At 30.9% G+C, this 19,482-nt stretch overlaps 1 non-coding gene across 1 annotated transcript; it reads right to left on the bottom strand.

Annotated features, from left to right (window-relative positions):
- Nucleotides 1-1,215: 1,215 nt before the first annotated feature.
- Nucleotides 1,216-1,296, bottom strand: TRNAL-AAG (transfer RNA leucine (anticodon AAG)). Its single transcript has one exon. It is a non-coding gene; the product is annotated as a tRNA-Leu (tRNA).
- Nucleotides 1,297-19,482: the final 18,186 nt, after the last annotated feature.

The following is a 19,482-nucleotide window of genomic DNA, read 5'->3' as shown; positions in this document are numbered from 1 at the left end:
AAAAGGGAAATATACTCATACCTCCCATTGTGGCGTTGTCAATGAACGCGGTGTAGTACTATGAGCCTCCAATGGTCGATACTTGACCAATTCCAACTTTTCTTTTTCCGGTCTCCCCATCTTTTGAGAACGCCACATTTCGTTGCTTTCCTTTTCAAAGATACAATCCTCGCATACTCCAATATTGACGGACTTGAGACCTGACAATCTTCCCTTTCCACAAATGATAATTAGTTCCATTCAAACTAATCATTCTATTTGTATTAGCCTCCATCATTCAAGCAAGTAAATAACACCAGAATTCAACCGAGCTCTGATACCACTTGTTACGGAAATTCCAGAAAATCAAGAAGAGACAAACCAGGACACAACAATACAAGTTTTGGCAACCCAGTTCGATCATGATGATCTACGTCTGGGGCGCTGTCAAGCTAGGAATTTTACTATAGATATAGAATACGCAGTCACATATTAAAGTGAGAATACATAGATATTTATAGTCTAAGCTTTTGCCAATAATATACAAATCATATCTCTATATCTAGGATATAATATTCAAATCTTATCTAAACAATATCCAAACCATATCCCTAAATTTATAATATAATCAGACTTTATATCTCAACATCGATGCCTATAAAATGCTATGCGTTTTTCATTCACAGATCTTGCGAAAAGGGTACATGTTTGTTCCTCTAATTTTCGCTCACTCAAAAATTATTGGCAAATAAAAACAACAATGCAAAGAAGAATAATAGTAATAAACAAAAATAAATATTTATAATATATAATTACTGTGGTAGCTTGTTATTTGCGATTATAACAACTAGAAGAATAAAATGTCCGAAAACAAATACACTTAAGTCTTTTTATATGTATAAATTAAATATCCTTTATGGGTATTGTATCTACGTTACTGTAAATTCAAGAATTAACAAAAATTTAAAAAGAGTATAATTTATAAATAATTAAAAATATATTAGTGAAAGTAATTATTGCATAATAAAAATAATTATATATTGAAGTAAAATAACTAATTAGTCTAATTAAAATTAAAAAGTATATAAATTAAAATTTTAAAATAAAATTAAAGTGTATAACTTTTTTTAAAAAAGAAAAATGACAAATGAAACGGAAAAAGAATAGAAGATGGATATAGTAAGTGAGACAAATGAAATATTATTTTGCAAAATTAAAAAACATTAATAGTAAATTTGTTGAGAGTGGGATTTGAACCCACGCCCTTTCGGACCAGAACCTTAATCTGGCGCCTTAGACCAACTCGGCCATCTCAACCCATATTACAAATTTAAATTTTTTTTTATATTAGTAAAACATTCTTAAATAATGAGATCTCGATGTACTTTTTAAATAAAAAAAAGTATTTCGCTACATATTTGATTAGAGTGGAATTTGGACCAAAATCTTAAACTAGCGTCTTAGACCAACTCGGCCATCTTAACACATAATTTATATGTAAATATGTTCGTTATATATGGTAATTGAATTGTACTTCAAGGTGTCCATTCGTGTAGTATAATATGCAGACCATTTGTAATGGATTCCTAACAAAAATTAAAATATGCACTTATAAATTCTTATAAATTATATGAAATAATAAGTTTTAAATATTTATTTTATTATTATTTTGTAAAATTTCAAATTACTCTATTACTAATTTAATATTATACATTTATTTATAATATTATACATATTTTTAGTGTCAAGATCCAAAATTTTTGAGCACTAGAAAAGGACGTAGACTTCTCACGCCCAAAGGCAAGCCTAATAATATGTTCTAGAATCAAATGAGTACAAGAACTTTGAATTTGGAGTTTTAATATAGGCCTTATTTCAAATAAAACTATATCAAGGCCACTATAATAGCAGTCCACAGGTACAATTTGATTACAAAGTTTTCTTTTTGAACTATTATGTTTTTATGATCAATTCAAAACAAAGTTGTATTAAAATAGCTTTGTATCTTATATCATATCATATATGGATATATATAGGGATGTAAAAAATATTTCAAATTCCAAATCATATTTTAAATTTTAGTTAATATTTTTCTGGAATTATGAAGTGAATAGATTGAAAAACTTATATATTTTGAATTTTGGATTATATTGAAAATTCCATTCAATCCTAATGTAAAATGTATTCAAATATTAATATATTGTGTTATTATATACATTTGAAAATACTATATAATACTCTCATGTTATTTGGGAAATTTGTGCCAAAACTCCCATAGTTTTAAAACTATACGTTATATTCATTTGTTGTTTGCATAAGAATTCATACTTACCTCTACTTACTTTCCTTTACTAATGTGAATTTTCGTCATAGTGTAACCATTATACCTTTGGATAATTATATACGGTAATGAAATTTTGTATTTAAAAAAAAAAAAAAAAAAAAAAAAAAAACTATTCTTTCTAATTCACCCATGTTGACAAGATCATCATCCTACTATTTGACAATTGGTGATTAGTTGTTGCATTTTAGTGGGTTTTTATCGAAATTTTATTTTATTTTCGTATCGAGTACGTAATACCAAAAATTATTGAGAATCTATATGGTAGATTTGGTACTATTGTAATATCCGATCCATAATCGAGTTGGCCCATTAGATATTTTGTTAACTAAATATCTTAAAGTTGATATTATCAATATGTAAATTTCAAACAGCTGTAAATTTTATAATTTATGTTTAACTTTTATGAAATTTGTGGTAATGCATAGCTTTTTAAGTTATTTTTCTAACGCCACAAACGGTGAGACAATCCGAGTTCAAATGAAAGAGTTATAGTTAAAATAGTATTAAAAGGTTTGTTGTATATTCAAATACGATTTTAAAAAACGTCAATCCGACTTTATCTCCTCTTTTAAACATAAAATATTACTTTATCCCTTATATTTAACCTTTATTTCATCCTTCAAACACTCCAAGGGAAACCCTAGCCGTCACCCGCTTCCCTCCCACTCAAGTTGAGGTGATTATATAGTAAGTTTTATACCTTTTTATTCTTTATTCTTAAAATTCGATTTCATAATATGTGTGCATTATTTTAAGTTATTTCATTTATTTAAAGTATGGACTTACTTTTTTAAAACCATACTCATATTCTTCATTATTTTATCTTCATTTTGACATATTATATGAGTTATTTGAAAGACAAATGAATTTTATATGATTTTCTAAAGTTACACACTCATTATCTTCATGGAAAAATATTACAGAGTGTTCGACGGTTTTTCTGTAACTTTTGGATACTATTTTCATACTTCTAATTCATGTTAAATGTGGATATTTGTGTAACCTTTAATTAGATACCAAATTTGTTCCATTTGGATATAAAATGAATTTTATAAAAAAATTTAAAATTACACATCGTCTTTCTTGACAAAGGATCTGATCAGTATGTTTAACTTCTATTGTGTTCTTCTGGATTTTTTTTGTGTTTTTGTTTAATTTAAAATATAGATATATGTGTTCCCATTCATTAGATACAAAGTTTGTCTAATTTGAGTGTAAAATAGATTTTTAGTGATTTTTATAATACAACTGCTCTGTTTTTCCGAAGTGAACAAACTATCTGAGTTAAGATAATATTATGTATGTAATTAAAATTAATAACTGCATTTTTATTCTTTGAAATATAACTTAGGAATATTAGCTTTGATTTGACACTAGTTTCATAATGTTTGAGCCAACGATGAATTTATGGTGAATTTTATAAGGTTTGCCCTAAATTTGAGTAAGTTGATTGATCGAATTTGATGATTAGGTGATGTCCGACCGAACCAAGTCCCATGAGTCGGTGGTAGTAGAGTTGGGTAGCTTCCCCTAAGTAAGTTAAGGGGTTAAATTATGCATATTTGAAATGATTGATCATCTAACTACGTGTCTTAGTTAAATAGACTGGTATAATTATATTTTGTTATGTGATATGTGGTGAACTTGCTATTAAGAATTCATAATTTTTGTAAGCCATGGATTTGTCTAGACTTAGCCTTTGATTGGAAAGTCAATGATTAATTTATGTATGTCATGAATTTGGCTAGACTTAGCCGTTGATTGGCAAGTCGATTATCAATTTGTGTATGCCGTGGATTTGGCTAGACTTAGCTGTTGATTGGCAAATAGATTATTTATTTGTGTATGTCGTAGATTTGGCTGGACTTAGCCATTGATTGACAAGTCGACTATTAATTTGTGTATGCCGTGGATTTGGCTAGGCTTAGCCGTTGATGGGGAAAGTCGATTATTAATTTGTGTATGCCGTGGATTTGGCTAGTGTTATGAGAAAACAAGAAAGAAAACAAATAAAGAACACAAAGGTTTTACGTGGTTCGACGACGGTGTGTCAACTTATGTCCACGGGCAGGAACTGGAGAGATTTTATTATATTGATTCAAAGAGTTACAAGCATCGTCAAACAGTTAGGAACCATAGCTATCTCTTTATAAGTGCCTCAAAACACCCTACACCCTAAGCCCATTTATTATTAATTAAGATGAGCCCAAAAGAAACCCTGCCAATTGAAACAACCTTTTCACTTTGGTTCCGGGTCGGGTAGACCGCTAAATCCAAGTCACGTTTTAACAATCTCCACATTGACTTGGAGTTTCTCCAACCGCCAAAGGTTCCTCAGTATTTCTCTCAATCATCTCCTTCATTCTAGATGCCCTGAGGAGACTTTACCTCATACGAATATTCACCAAGTTCAAGCAACGCTTGAATTTCTCCGTTGGTAGCGCTTTTGTAAACATATCTGCTGGATGATGTTATGCAGTTTTTTTCTGAATAAAAAACCTGTCTTCCTCCAGAATATCATGGATAAAATTCAATCTTACATAAATATGCTTGGTTCTCTCGTGATACACCGGATTTTTAGCCAAACTCAAAGCACTCTGACTATCACAGAATAACACTAGTTTATCCATCTTCAGATCCAAACTCTACACCAGACCATGTAACCAGATTCCCTCCTTAATACCTTCAGTCATTGATATGTATTCCGTCTTAGTCGTCGACAGTGGAACCGTAGGTTGTAAAGTAGACTTCCAACTAACTACACATCCAAACAGAGTGAAGATAAATCAAATCAATGATCTTCGTTTCACCAAGTCACCCCCGTAATCAGATTCTGCATAGCCAACCAGACCATCACCATGGCCTTTATCATCATATACCAGACAAATATCAGACGCTCATTTCAGATATCGCAAGATCCATTTTACAACTCCCCAGTGAGCTTTACCTGGATTAGCCATAAACCTGCTCACCATAATCGCATAAGCGAGATCCGGTCTCGTACATACCATCGCATACATAAGATTTCCAACTGCACTTAAATATGGAACCTTCTTCATGTAGCTAACCTCTTCATCTGTAGCCAGAATAGTGCTTCGATCAAGTTTAAAGTGTGCCGCCAAATGGGTACATACCGGTTTGGACTGATCAACATAGAATGCTTGCAAAACCTTTTCAATATACTTTTCTTGAGAAACCCATAGCCGTTCTGCTTCTCTTTCACGCCACATCTCCATACCCAGTATTTTCTTTGCCGCATCTAAATCCTTCATCTTAAACTCACCCTTTAGTAGAGCTTTCAAGTCATTAATTACAACCATGTTTTTAGCTGTAATTAACATATCATCTACATACAACAACAGATACACAAAGGAATCACTAGAAACTTTCTTCGAGTAAACACATTTATCAAACTGATTACGAGTATAACCATTAGACACTATGAAAGAAATCAAATCTCTTGTACCATTGCCTCGGACACTGCTTCAAGCCGTATAGAGATTTCTTTAATAAGCATACCTGGTCCCTTTTAGAATTGTCGAACCTCTCCGGTTGAAACATATAAATTTGTTCTTCTAGATTACCATGAAGGAATGTTGTTTTTATATCAAGCTGCTCCAGCTCCAAATCAAAAGGACCCATAATTTCTAAAAAAACTCGGATGGTTTTGTGTTTCACGAAAGAAGAAAAAACTTATGGTAATTGGTTCATTCCTTATGTGAGAACCCTTTTTCCACCAGTCTCGCTTTGAACCTAGCAGGTTCAACACCAGGAATTCCTTTATTTTTATTAAAGATCCACTTGCATCCTACTGGCTTCACCCCTTTTGGTAGTACAACGAGATCCCAAGTCATGTTCTTTTCAAAAGACTACATCTCTTCATTCATTTAATCCAATTTTCTGCATCTTTACTCGCCATAGCTTCTTATATATTTTTGGCTCATCAGAGTCAAGATCATCTTCAACTGCAATGCATAAGCCACAGAATCCATATCACATGTATTGACACATCCTGCAAACCTAGCTGGTTTCTGAATATTTCTCTTTCCCTTTCTAGCTGCTACAGAATCTTCAACCACAGTACCAGTGTCATCAGCTTCCTCCTCAACCGGTTTCCCTTGAGGTTTTGACTGATCTGGTTGGTCGTATTGATCAATAGTATTATTCTGTTGTTCTTCCTCTAACACAACTCTGTCAGGAGTCTCAAACTCCACATTCTGGTTAGCACCACAATCTTTTGTTCCTGCAATACTTTCATAACCTTTACTCTGATCAAGCATAGAAAATTCATCAAAGGTTATATCTTTGCTAATAAAAAATTTACCAGGATTTTTACCTTCTGTACACCACAGTCGATAACCTTTTATTCCTGTTGCATACCCTAGAAATATACATTTTACCGCCCTCGGCTCCAGCTTACCATCATTCACATGAGCGTATGCAGGGCATCCAAATATTCTTAGATTAGAGTAATCAGAGGGTTTGCCGGACCATACCTCTTGAGGAGTCTTTAAGTCAATTGCAGTTGATGGTGATCTATTAACCGGATAGCTAGCAGTGTTAACTGCTTCAGCCTAGAATGGCTTAAATAAGCCAGCAAATATGCGCATACACCTAGCACGCGCCATGAGGGTTTGGTTTAAACCCATTTTGCTGTGGTGCCTCACTATACTTTCTTTCTTGCATAAATCATCAAATGGAGCGTTCCAGAACTCCAACCCATTATCAGTTCTTAGAGTCTTGACCTGTTTACCCGTCCATTTTTCAGCCATGGTTTTCCACTCCTTGAACTTCCCAAACACCTTATCTTTAGTCTTCAAAAAGTACAATCAGACTTTTCTTGAATAATCATCTATGAAAGTAACAAAGTAAGAACAAGCGCCCTGCGATTTCACTAGAGAGGGACCCTATAAATATGAATGAACATACTCCATAATTTCTTTTGAAGTGTGATGGCTTGTACTAAACCTCACCCTGCGTTGCTTCCCATATACACAAGCATCACAGAATTGAATTTCACCTGTCACATCCCCACCAAATAAACCCTGTTTGCTCAGCATAGATAACCACTGCTCACTCATGTGACTTAATCGACGGTGCTATAAATTTGTCTTCTCATCATGTTTATCCAAGGACTAGGATACCGCCGCCGTTCCCATCACTGAACTGCCCTGTAGAAAATAAATAATATGCTACAGTTTTCCCTTCATCATCACCAGAGCACCTTCCAGGACTTTCACCCACTGAACGTCACTATGATATTTTAAACCATTTTTGGCTAAGGTGCCAAGAGAAATCAAATTCTTTCTGAGTTCAATAACATACAAGCAGTCAAATTTCCTGAGAGTACCATCATGCAATTTTATCTGCACTATCCCGCTCCCCTTTATGGGGAGAACCTTATTATCACCTAACTTCACCGTTCCATTCCACTTCTTGAAAGAATTGAGTATATGACGAGAGAACGTCATATAGTGAGAAGCACCGGTATCCATAATCCAGATATCAACAGTACTAGCACTACACATTGTCAGAACTTCACCAAGGTCCCTATAATCAGAACTTTCTTGTACCACAGCAGCACTACCTCTGTTACTAAACTCAACTTTTGCATTTCCTTTCTTCTGTGGACAATCCCTTTTAATGTGCCCCTTCTCCTTCCAAACACTTATCTCTTGTGGTCTTCCACTGCCTGCAAATAGATCTGAACCAAAACCCTCTTTCATATTAACCTTTCTTTTTAATTCTTTGGACACAAGGGCATTTTTAACATCATTAACAGACATTGTAGTTCTACCGTATAACATAATATCTACAAAATTCTCATATGATTCAGGTAGTGAACATAGTTAAATTAGGGCTTGATCTTCATCATCTATTTTAACCTCAACCCTTCGAAGATCAAGAATAATACGGTTAAAACTATCAAGATGATCTATTACCTGAGTACTTTCGGACATCCGGAGGATGTAAAGTCGGTTCTTCTGATATCGCATGTTCGTGAGAGAGTTGTTCTGATGATTTTCACACAGTTTAAACCATAGCTCAGAAGTCGTCGTCTGATCGACAACCTCCCGTAACACCCTATCAGAATCTGACAACAAGATCGTGGAATGAGCCATTGCCAAAATCTCTTTCTCCATCTCCTCTTTCGTGTCTTTAAAAAACTTGTCTTCTCCCTCCAACGCAACTGCACATCCCTGTTGAACCAGAAGTGCTCTCATCTTGACCTTCCGGAGCGTAAAGTCATTCGACCCATTAAACTTTTCCAGATCAAACTTATACGGGGACATCTTCAATCAATTAGATATGACTCTGATATCACTAGTTATGAGAAAATGAAAAAGAAAGCAAATAAAGAACACAGAGGTTTTATGTGGTTCGGCGACGGTGTGCCAACCTACGTCCACGGGCAGGAACCGGAGAGATTTATATACTAATTCAGAGAGTTACAATCATTTTTGAATGGCTAGGAACCATAGCTATCTATTTATAAGTGCCCCTGAACACCTTAAACCCTAAGCCCATTTGTTATTAATTACGATAAGCCCAAAAAAAATCATGCCAATTAAAACAGCCTTTTCGCTTTGGTTCCAGGTTGGGTAGACCGCTAAATCCAAGTCATGTTTCAACAACTAGATTTATCATTGATTGGAAAGTCGACTATTAATTTGTGTATTCCGTTGATTTAGCTAGACTTAGCCGTTGATTGACAAGTCGATTATTAATTTGTGTATGCTGTGGATTTGGCTAGACTTAGCTGTTGATTGGAAAGTCGATTTTTAATTTTTGTATGCCGTGGATTTGGTTAGACTTAGCCGTTGATTGGAAAGTCAGTTTATTAATTTGTGTATACCATGGATTTGGCTATAGACTTAGTCGTTGATTGGCAAGTCGATTCATAATTCGTTAAGTCGTGAATTTGGCTAGACTTAGCCGTTGATTGGCAAGTCGGCTGATGTGTTTTTAGCCATGGATTTTGGCACGTTGTTGTATGACTATCATTTATTGTTGGTAAATTATTTCGTGCATTGCATATTTAATTCCTTACTCAGCTTTAGCTGATGTTTACTACCATCTTTCATGCAGAGTTGATTTACGGACCTTCATCCACGTGATGCATCATAGGGATAAGACTTTATTTACATGCATGACTTTTTATTTGATAATGTCCGAACTTGTGATTTTACATACTCCCTATTTTGAGATTCTTACTTTTGAGATGCATTGAGACCTTTTAATACATGTAAAGACTTCTTACGATTACATATTTTTGAAATGCTTATGGGTGTTGGAAAATATAATTTAAAATTTCCATAAAAAAATATTTACAGTCACTATTATAATGTTTTAGCCTTAGCATTAGGGCACATTATGTTTTTATTTTTTACGTGATATTATTCTGGTGTTGGCGTGTGGCACTTTAAATATATATATTTTTTATTTGGGGTGTTACAACTATCAAAGTGTTGAATGATTTTAAAGAATTTTTTGTTGGAATGGTGGTGTATGTGCATTCGAAATTTTATTTGAAAAAGATTAAATCATTTTTCTTTCAAGCGTACGTTTTTTGTTATCCAAGAGATTTGTGTTTCTCCATAAATGAATATATATATATATATATGTGTGGGCTGATGGTTAGATCAAATGGGAGGGGCCTACGATACGGTATTGGGATAGCAAAGTTGTATGGTTTCCAGACATCGCCAATGATGGGGTGTACTTCGATTCCTTCTTTGATATGTACGGTCGAGCTGAAGGTAGAACACCAATAATCAAGTTATGATATGGTGGGAGTTAGTGGCGGAGCTAAAAAAAATTTTGCGGGGGCCGAAATTTTTTTTATATAAATAATATATAATAATTCTAAAATTATAGAATATAATAAAAAAATTTATAAAAAATTACAAACAACTTTTTACTTTGTTTTATTTGGGTTTTTCAGATATTTCTAAATATTTAAAGTGTTTGAACCGAAATTTTTACATGTTTGAGTTAAATATACGTAATAATAATATTTTTATTAAATTTATAGGGGTGGCCAATTACTTCAATTTGAAAAATTATACAAATACTATATAATAAAAATACAAAACTCAAATAATTAGGGGGGTACAACGATGTTCGGCCCCCCTATGTCTCCGCCACTGGTGGGAATAATGATCTTTCTATTTCGTTTATTGGAGAATTTTATTGTATTTTTGCAAGAGAAATAGAAGAAAACTCTTGGGCAAGATCAAAATGCAGACGAGAAGAAGCTTTCCAATAAAGTTTATTTGTGGAGAAAATCAAGCGCTAAAAGTCCAACGTAACAGTGACTCTTGGCTATGGAATAAGATATTAGGGCATCTAAATTTTCACGGTCTCAAAGTGCTTTTAAAAAAGAGATGGTGTATGGGTTACCCGAATTTGAGAAAAAAAAATGGTGTATGCGAAGGTTGTATGCTCGGAAAGCAGCATCGTCTGCCATTTTCGAAGGAAATTGTTGTTGGGTTTTCCTCCTAAGTGAGGAAAAATAATTTTGGTAAGTGTTGATATGATTTGGTTTACTCAAATATTGAAGTCTATTATTGCCAAAATCAAGTAAATCAAAAAGCGATTTGGATAGGGAGACAATCTGGATAGACAAAAGATGAAGATCATATGATGATTCATTGTCCGATCGAGGTGAAATTTTTTAGAGATTCTATACATGCATTGATATTGATTTTGTACAATAGGATTTTGATTTTGATGGTCAGATTAGGAGAAATGAAGGTTTTATCGAAGTTGTACTTTTTCGGATTCTTTACTGCGCAGATTTGGTTTTTTGTTAAATTCCGATCAAGTTGAAATTTGGTAGGCATATTCCTGAATTCTAAATATTTGGTTTTTATGATGAGATTTGAATTTGATTGTTAGAATAAGAAGTTGTATGATCGTGTGTCTACTACTTATGTTTTAGTTGTGTATTGTGCTCTTTTGGTGATTTAAAGGTTTGAGCTTGGTGTTTGACCTTGTAATCTTAACGTATTGTCTCTTGTGCACTATTTTAGCGGTATATGGATATTGTGATCCAAAAGAATTTGAGATTAGTAGATTTTTGGATAGACTAGGGTCCCATGGTTTTACTTCTCATATTGAGAAGGTTTTCATGTAAAATTCTTGTGTTTATTTATTTTGTCGCTTTGGATGTGCTAGTTATTTGTCATTTGCATAGGTTCGCATAAGAAATGGATAGAAAGTGGTTCGGTTTCTAACCAAAAATTCCATGGAGAATCAAAACTGTTTTGGAGCTTGTACATACGGATGTATATGGCCCCTTGAAAACAACATCTCATTGAGGTAACAAATAATTAATTCTTTTCATTGACGATCATTCCAGAACGAATTGGGTATACTTTATGAAATAAAAATATGTAGTATTTTCTATTTTAAGAAGTTCAAGAGTATAGAGGAAAAACAAAGTGGCTGATTTATTAAAATATTAAGGAGTGATCGTTGGAAAGAATACAAATCAAATGAATTTCAGCAGTTGTGCAAAAAATAGGGCATTGAAAAAAAATTAATAGTGAGCTAGACATCGTAGCAAAATGGAGTTTCCAAAAAGAAAAATCAAAGTGTTAGAGATCGTGAAGATGCTGATTAATGACAAAGGTTTACCAAAAGAATTTTGGTTTAAAGTTGTACATACATCAATTTATTTACTTAATCGATGCCAAACAAAGGCTGTTTGGATTCGAACTCCAATTGAAACATGGAGTGGAAGAAAGCCCTTAGTGAAACACTTACGAAATTTTTAGAGTGTGTTATGCTCCTCAAGTTCCCAAGCAGAAGAGGTATAAAATTGATAAAGTAAGTGATCGATGTCTATTTTTTGGTTATTATTCACAATCTAAGGGATATAGATTGTTTAATTTTAAAACTAACAAGATCATCATTGGTTGAGAGGTATATTTGATGAAGAAGCCATATGGAGTTGGATTGATAACAAAGTTGTAAGACAAGTTGCATGGCAATATGACGAAGTTGAAGTTGCAACAATTGGAAGAGAAAATAATGGTGATAGTAGTGATGGGTCATCAGATTTATTAGCTTCCAACAGTCCAGATTTAAGCAATCAATCATCGAGTACTCCAACTTCCAGCACTCTAGATTTATCCCCGCGGAAATTTTGATGGTTAAGTGATGTTTGTGCTACTTGTAATTTTTGTGTTCTTAAATCGGAAAACTTTGATGAGGCATTTTGAGATTCGGGATGGAGAAAGGCAATGGAGGTTGAAATTTCTACAATTGAGAAGAACCATAAGTGGAAATTGGTATAAAAGCCACAAGATAAGCAAATTGTTGGCATCAAATGGGTGTACAAGACCAAGTTAAATTTATATAGATCAATTTACAAAAGAAAGGCAAGACTTGTGGGAAAGGGTTATTCACAACAGTCCGACATTGATTTTACAGAAATTTTTGCACATGTTGCTCGTTTCGACACAATTCGGACAATTATTTCTTTGGCGGCACAAAAAAGTTAGAAATTATACCAACTAGACGTCAAATCTGCATTTTCTAAATGGCACATTGAAGAAAGAGGTATATGTAGACTTTATTAAAGACAGTCTAAATCGCCATTTTGCATTCCCTCATCGGCACATTCTCCTTGGTCTTTGCAAAAGGGTTCCACTCCCACTAGTCGTCCAAATATCATTCTCCATCGACTAATTCTCATCGAACTACATAGAATTGTTTCTATTTCCCTGAGCCGCCAATTCTCATCCCTAGTCGCCTAATTCCTATCGGACAATGCCGAATTGTTTTGAGTCTTTTTAATTGACCTATTTGCATCCTTTTTCAGTCATTTCCTATCAGCATTTCTTATCGGTCAATCATTTGTTTGAGACCTAAGAGCTCCAACATTTTTTTTGTAATATAAATAATTGATTAATGGGTAACGCAGAACAATCTCTTTTTTTTTTCTTTATTTTAAATATCTAAGTTTCTTTTTTTTTGTATTATTAAAAATTTTCTTTAGAAAATTATATATATTGATACATTTTGAATTTCTAATTTTATTTAAAAATTATATTATATTGATATAAATATAAATATATAAAAAATTAAAATTAAAATATTTTTGGGTACATCAATGACCAAAATGGGTCAAAAAATCTTATCAGCAAAAAAGACATACGTCGTTGGAAATAAGATTTTGGAACATATTACAATCACATAATTGGTCAAGAAATAGAAAAGTGTTTTTGTGGAGAATTAGTACCACAGTTGATGTACAAATAAGTCATTGGAAATGACCAATTGTACGATAAGCTATATGTTAGTATTTTGGTATATACTGCAAAATAGTTAATAAGAAAACTAAATTAATCTATATGGAATTAAAACAAAAAAAAAAAAAAAAAATTGAATACAAACTTATTTTAGTGCAAATTTTCCTTATAAGAAACTCTAATACAATATTTTGTGTGATATTTCATATTTGTATGGATTTTAATAGAATTTATTAGATCTACCATTTTTAAAATGTATATATTTGTTTGGAGGGTCTACTATTTTTTTTTATAAAAAAGTTAAATATAATTTTTTTTTTAAGTAGGGGTGGTAATTTTTGATTTACTCGATATATGAAAATTGAATATGTTTGTTTGTTTTAGAATAGATTCATTTTTTTCTATTGTACTGGCCCAACCCGATTTTGAACCATATCGGACAAACTCATCCCAATTTCAAATTGTGTTTGAAAACATAGGCCCGGGAACTACTTTGTTTGAATCCGTTTGAGCTGGACTAATCCACCTTTTTTATATAAACTTTAGTAATAGTTCATTAACATTACCAAAAAAAAATGAATTTGGCTTCTAAATCTGTCTTGGAATCAATTCTGTGACGGTAAAAATACATATATAATAACTATTAAAATTAATTAAATTTTTTGGTCTTGGAAAATCCGAGATCATTTAAAATAGTCTCGAATTTTTTGAAGTCATATTAAATATATATTTTATTATGTTGAATGGTCTTAGAATTTCCGAAGGCATATGAAATATATTGTTTTATTATATTGGATGGTCTCGAAAATTTTGAAGCCATATTATATATATTATTCTATTATATAGAGAAGACTCAACATTTTTCGAATCCATTTAAATTATCTCGGAATTTCTAAAGTTATATTATGTGTATATATATTATTTTATTATGTTGAAAAGTTTCGAAAATTTTGGAGCTTTTCAAATTGTCTCGTTATTTTTGAAGCCATATCATATACATTATTTTCATTATATGAAGGGCTTGTAAATTTTCAAGTCCATCTAAATGGTTTTAGAATTTTTGAAACTATATTAGATATATTATTGTAGAAAAAATTTCAATAAATATCTCGTACCTATGGTCAGTTGTCACTCTTACCTTTTAATTGTCACATTGACAGATATATTTCACACGTGTCACTTTTTCGTGATTTTTGTCCTCTAGCCGTGCATGAAGTTCACGACAGATACAATCTCACGCGTGCGGATTGGAATTGTGATATGGAAGACAATAATCAAAAATAATGCACTTGTAGGATATATCTTACCAGGCTAACAATTAAAAGACAAACGATAATTACTCGAAATTTCACCTATTTTTATACTCAAAATTACACGAGACTTGCACAATTAATCTGAAACAACCAACCAAACGAACCAACTAATGATATTGTTATGTCCATCCGAGGTTATTTAGGGCCCTAAAAATCTTAAATGATAAAAAATGTAAAGTTATTTTTAGAATTTGAATTGAACGGAACTTGCACGGTTTATCCAAAACGACCAAACAAAATGTAAGCCTATTTTTAGACTCCCAATTAGATTAAATTTGCATGATTCATCCGAAACAACCAAACAAATTAACTAATAATATTTTATTGTCAAATCGAAGTCATTTTGGGCCCTAAAAATCCTAAATGCTAAAAAAGAAAAATTAAATTAATTTTTTTACAAGAAATTGAATGAATGGCCTAATACAAGCTCATCAATGCACAGGAGTTTGTCTAACACCGAGTCATCAATATATAAGAGTTGGCCTAACCGAACTAACCCACTTTCAATCAATCGGATAGCCCAGCACCGACCTATCAAACATAAGAATTAGTCTGACACTGACTTAACCATTCATCTTATTAGCTAACCTAGCACCAACTTCACTACTTTACAAATCAACAATCACACATAACATAGGACGTAATCATATATCCACATAATCATTTTACAAGAAATCTCAATTCATATCAATTCGGCTATATATAAACAATATGCTCATCATGTTCTCATATCAATTCACATTGACATATAATCATTCTTATAGTCTATCAATCAAGCGACAATCAGATGGCCTATCAGACATGCAATATTTATCCCCTTACATCACTTACAGGAATCTAATAAACTCAACTACTATCGACTCGTGTCACTTTGTTCGGTCGAATTCCACAAAACCACCAAACACGAGCAATCATCTTACTTAAAGTTAGCCCAAATCATAAAATTTCACCATAGATTCATCCTCGGTCAAACAATTATAAAACTAGTTCCAGATCAAAAGGTAACATTCTCAAACTTGATTTCAAAGAACAAAATTTTTATTAATGTTTCAAATCATACCCATAACATGATCTTAACTTACACAATTCACCCACTTTGGAAAAATAGCGTAGTTCTATCGTAAAAATCACTAAAAATTTATTTTACATCCAAATGAGATAAAACCAATCTTTAATTAAAGCTAACACATGTACTAAAGCTACAATTAAATAGAAATATAAAAATAAGCTCCAAGAGAGAAAAATATTATTTAAGAAAACTAAGCTGTTCTAGTGTGAAACTTTAGAAAATTATATAAAATTTATTTCTACTCAAATGGGAAAAAATTAGTCTCTAATCAAAGTTAAAATACATATATACACCTCTAATTATATACGAGTATGAAAAAAATACTTAATAATAACAAAAAAGTTCGTTGAACACACTGCTACATTTCTCACTAAGAAAATAGGGAGTGCAACTTTAGAAAACCATAAAAAATTCACTATTCCTTCAAATAACTCATTTGATATGCCCAATCAAAGATAAAAACCACGAAGAATCAACATATATTTTCAAAATAGTAGGCCCATAGTTTAAATAAACAAAATAACTTCGGATATACCCAATGCGTACTTTCAAGTAGCGGTTGCGGGTTCCCACGTCATCCAAAAAAAAAAAACTTCGGATAATTCATAAAAGTCGTAAGATCGAGTTTAAATGGTGAAAAAGAAAAAAATATGAAAAGCTTACCCAAAATAATTTCAAAACAGAAGTGGGGGAGATGGGAAGTGGCTAGGGTTACCTTGGGGTATTTGGGAATAAAATAAGAGTGATGGGTTAAAAATGATGTTTTATATTTTAAAAGAAATTTAAAGTTGTTAACACGATTTTTAAAAATGTATATTTAAAAAAAAAAAAAAAAAAACAGATCTTTGGTCAATGTTTTGACCATAAAATTTTCATTGTTCGATTGACTCACTGTTTCCGGTGTTGGAAAGCTAAATCATAAACCTATCCAATGACATAAATTTCGTTCAAAATGGACAAGGATTCATAAATTTGTAGCCATTTGAAATCAACATATCAACAACAATAATTTTAAACATTCAAATAAATAAAACACCTAGTGACCTAACTCGACTACGGGTCGGGTATTGCAATCACTCCACCACTAACTTTTATTTTTTTCTTCAGGATTCTCTTGTCATTTGGCATAGCAAGAAACAAACAGTCGTCTTTTGGTCTAAAATTGAATTTGAATGTTGTGCCCTTACTTATGCTACTTTTAAGTTCTTGTGGCTTCGTTGACCATTTGATGATCTTAAGGTACCTCAGCAATCTATTAGTATTATATATTACGATAATAGAAATGTTATCCAAATTTCTCACAATGACATAAGTGCACTAAACGCATCGATATTGATTGTTATCTTGTTCATTATCATATTGCTTATGGGAATGCTAGATTATGTCATTTTTTTTTAAGATCAAACTACGGATATCTTCGCCAAATAATATAATTTTGATTATTTTAAATCTGATCTCTTGCACAAATTGAAGTAAGATGTATATGTATATTTATTATTCATATATTTTATTGTAGATTATATTATTTTATGGATTATATTAAAATTTATTGTGTATTTGGTTATATCTATTTAATTTATGTTGTCGTTATTTGAATTCACCAAGTCAATATCATGCTTATTTTATAAGCCTCTAATTTTATTATTGAAAAAATAAGTATATAATTTTTACAAATTTTCATATGATATTAGAGTCGAAATGTTTCATATTAATATTCCAATCCCAACACTCTCATTTATCATCAATGATGTGAAAGATTTATAAATGACGTAAATTCCTCTTGCACATGAAAAGGTGTTATAGTTGCTTTAATAATTTAAAAATAAATAAATTATACATATATATATATTTTTTTTATCAAGTTTAAGGTTTTAAATAAATTTTCATTTAACAAATATAAACAATTGAACAAAAATTATTTTTAGTCTCATTCAATATTACAATTATCAATGTTGATTCCATTGAAATTTTTTTTTTATCAATTTTGGTTCAACTCAAATGAAAATTTATCAATTTTAGCCCCATGATGGTTTATTGGGATTGAACACGACCGTGTTAATTTGAACACAACTGTGTTGGATAACTCAAAAAAGTGATTTGGCGTCTCAAACAGCCAACACGACCGTGTTGATTACCCTGCACTGAACATGACCATATTCATGACCTTGTTCACGGTCATGTTCTGAACACGGCTGTATTTTTTCCCGTATTCATGCCCATGTTCTGAATACAACTACATTTCTGCTCATTTTCAGTATTATGTTCTCAATGCATCCATGTTTTAGGTCATGTTCATCACCCTGTTGTCAACCAGACAATTATGTTCTAGGTCATGTTTTCAATGTAGTCAAATTGTAATTCGTATTTATTATTATTTCACTTTTTGTTAAAATTGTTTGATATATATTTATAATTCAACTAAAATATTTTTCAATTATTTTATAATATAAAAAATAATCAATTTTTAATAATTAAAAGATTATTGCAACAAAATTTATAAAAATAATAATATATTAATATATATTTTTAAGAATCATAAAATTATATATATTTTAAAAAAGTAATAGTAAAATTTTTAAAAATAGTTTAATTTATAATTTTAGAAATAGAAATTATAAGTAATTATAGTTTAAAATAAAAAAATATAAATATTATTTAAAAAATTTATAATATTTATAATAATTGTAATTATATATTTAAAAATTTATAATGTAATTTTAAAATAAATTTAATTTATAATTTTAAAAATATAAAATATAAAATAATTATAGTTCATTATTTAAGATAAAATAATATAAATGATAATTGATATTGTTTTAAAATTTGTTTAGTAAAAATATTATAATTTTTTAAAAATAATATCTATATTATCTATTTTAAATTATAAACTATAATAATGTTATATATAAATTAAATTTATTTTTAAAAAGTTTATTATAAATTTTGAAAAATATATCATTACGATTATTAAATAAAAATTAATATATTATTATTTTTATAATTTGTTTTGCAATTATTTTTGAAATATTAATATTTAATATATTTTATATTATAAAATATATTGTAAAAAATAATTTGGTTGACTTATAAATATATATCAAATAATGATTACAAATAAATTAAAATAATAATAAATATAATTTATAATATGACTATATTAAAAAAAAAAAAAGGTCATACACATGACCTAAAACATAGTTGTATTGAACAAGGTCATAAACATGATCAAAATTATAATTTTGTTTAGAACACGGACATGAATACGAACAAAAATACAATCGTGTTTAGAACATGACCGTGAACAAGAATATGAACAAAACCATATTCAGTGCAGGTAATCAACACAGTCGTGTTCAATTCCAGTAAACTATCATGGATTAAATGGATTAAAATTGATAATCTTTATTTAAATAGAATCAAAATTGATAAAAAAATTTCGAAGTAAAATTGATAATTATAATATTTAACTCGAAAGAATATTCCAAAAATGTATAGAGAAAAACAGCACACGAGTTT

The sequence above is a fragment of the Andrographis paniculata genome, unplaced genomic scaffold, assembly GCF_009805555.1.
Source record: "Andrographis paniculata isolate CXL003 unplaced genomic scaffold, ASM980555v1 Contig82END, whole genome shotgun sequence".
Taxonomy (NCBI): domain Eukaryota; kingdom Viridiplantae; phylum Streptophyta; class Magnoliopsida; order Lamiales; family Acanthaceae; genus Andrographis; species Andrographis paniculata.
Note: the sequence above shows the minus strand (reverse complement) of the source record. Positions and strands in the feature narration are given on the sequence as shown.